We start from the raw sequence: 2,500 nt of genomic DNA on the forward strand, positions 1-2,500 counted from the left end.
GCAAAGTTGTTTCTACCTACTTCCAAATTGAATCTATTTCCGGACAGTTTGAGACCATTGTTTCTTGTCTGATTCTCATTCAATGTGAAAATTTGGTCACTTTTGATGTTGTCAATTCCCTTTAAAATCTTAAAGACCTGTATCAAGTCACCTCTGAGTCTACGCTTTTTTAGGGAAAACAGATTCATGTGCTTAAGTCGATTTTCGTATGATTTATTTTTGATATTTGGAATCAGTTTTGTGGCTCGCCGTTGTACTTTTTCCAGTCTGTCAATGTCTTTAATGAGATTCGGTGACCATACGGAAACAGCATATTCCAAATGTGGACGAACTAACGATTTATATAGCTTGTTAATGAGTGATGGACTTTTTAAATCAAAAGATCGCGCAATCAATCCCAGAATCTTATTTGCTTTCTCAGAGGCTGAAATACATTGCTTGGATTATTTGAGGTCGTTACTGATAATTACGCCGAGATCTTTTTCACTATCCACTTTTGTTAACGAATTTCCAAATAACTTGTAATCGTACTTACTGTTATTTTTACCTATGTGCATTACCTTGCATTTACTTGTGTTAAATTTCATTAGCCACTTTTCAGACCATTGCTGTAATTTATCTAAATCTTCTTGAATATCTAATTGGTTTGAGTGATCATTTGCCACTCCGCACAGTTTTGCATCATCAGCAAATTTGGAAACAGTAGATTTTAGTTCATGGTCTATATCATTTATATATACTATGAATAGAAGTGGCCCAAGAACGGAACCTGAGGAACTCCACTTGCAACACTTTTCCATCCAGAAGTTTTTCCATTTAAAACAACTCTCTGTTTTTCGACCTTTCAACCAATTACTAGTCCAACCTAATAGGCTACCACTTTATTCCATGCAAAGCTAATTTAGTAAGTAGTCTTTCGTGTGGGACGGTATCAAAAGCTTTTGCAAAGTCTAGATATATTAAATCTATATTGTTTCTTTTGTCATAATTCGAGATAACTGTGTTGTAGAATTCGAGTAAGTTAGTCACGCAAGAACGTTTCCGTCTGAAACCATGCTGGCTATCATTTATCAAACGGTTACTTTCTAAATGATATTCGATATCATCTCTGATGATAGTTTCCATTATTTTTCCTACGATTGAAGTCAAACTTATAGGCCTATAGTTATTTGGTTTCTTTTTTGTCACCTTTTTTGAATATGGGAGTAACGTTAGCTAGCTTCCATTCTCTTGGGACATCTCCGGATATGATGGATTTCTTGAAAATAATTTCTAATGGAACAACAATCTCATTTTTCATTTCCTTTAAGATTCTTGGATGCCAACCGTCAGGCCCTGGTGTTTTATTAACTTTGAGTTTGTCTATACACCTTTTAATTTTTTCTTTTGTTATATTTACCGTAGTGAGTAAGTTTACCCCAGACTTTTCACAGGTTTCAGTTTGGAATTCACTTTGAGGTGTTTCGTTTACGAATACCGAGCTAAAATAATTGTTTAAGATATTACACATTCCTTCATTTGAATATTCAAGTTGACCGTCAGCAGATAATAGTGGACCAATGTGATTCCTAACAACCTTTTTATCTCTAATGTAACTATAGAATTCTTTGGGATTCTCTTTGGATTTATCAGCGATGTTCATTTCGTATTGTCGTTTTCTTTTTCTTATTGTCTTTTTTAAATCACTCTGTATTGATACATAACTTTCATAGTCATTAGATGCACCCGATGCACATTGAAGTTAGGTAAACTGAGACGGAGGGGAGGCAATAGGGATGACTAATTTGTGTGGGCCAGTGGTTCTCAACCTGGGGCCCCCAAAGGAACCACAGGGGCCCACAGAAGAGCCACGGGGGCTCCCTCAGGAGCCGCAGGGCTTCCATAGGATCGGCGAGGAGCCCCAGGAGGATCGGCGGGGCGCCCCCAGGAGGAATGGCGGGGCGCCCCAGGAGGATCGGCAGGGCGCCCCCAGGAGGAACGGCAGGGCGCCCCGAAAAGGAACGGCGGGGCGCCCCCAGGAGGAACGTCGGAGCGCCCCAAGGAGGAGCGGCAGGGCGCCCCATGGAGGATCGGCGGGGCGCCCCCAGGATGAGCGGCGGGGCGCCCCCAGGATGAGCGGCGGGGCGCCCCCAGGAGGATCGGCGGGGCGCCCCCAGGAGGAGCGGCGGGGCGCCCCCAGGAGGATCGGCGGGGCGCCCCCAGGAGGATCGGCGGGGCGCCCCCAGGAGGAGGAGCGGCGGGGCGCCCCCAGGAGGAGGAGCGGCGGGGCGCCCCCAGCAGGAGGAGCGGCGGGGCGCCCCCAGCAGGAGGAGCGGCGGGGCGCCCCCAGCAGGAGGAGATGCGGGGCGCTCCCAGCAGGATGAGCGGCTGGGCGCCCCAGCAGGATGAGCGGCGGGGCGCCCCCAGCAGGAGGAGCGGCGGGGCGCCCCCACCAGGAGGAGTGGCGGGGCACCCCCAGCAGGAGGAGCGGTGGGGTGCCCCCAGCAGGAGGAGCGGCGGG

This window comes from Oratosquilla oratoria, chromosome 19 (assembly GCF_046742065.1).
Source record: "Oratosquilla oratoria isolate Oo_2021 chromosome 19, ASM4674206v1, whole genome shotgun sequence".
Classification (NCBI taxonomy): domain Eukaryota; kingdom Metazoa; phylum Arthropoda; class Malacostraca; order Stomatopoda; family Squillidae; genus Oratosquilla; species Oratosquilla oratoria.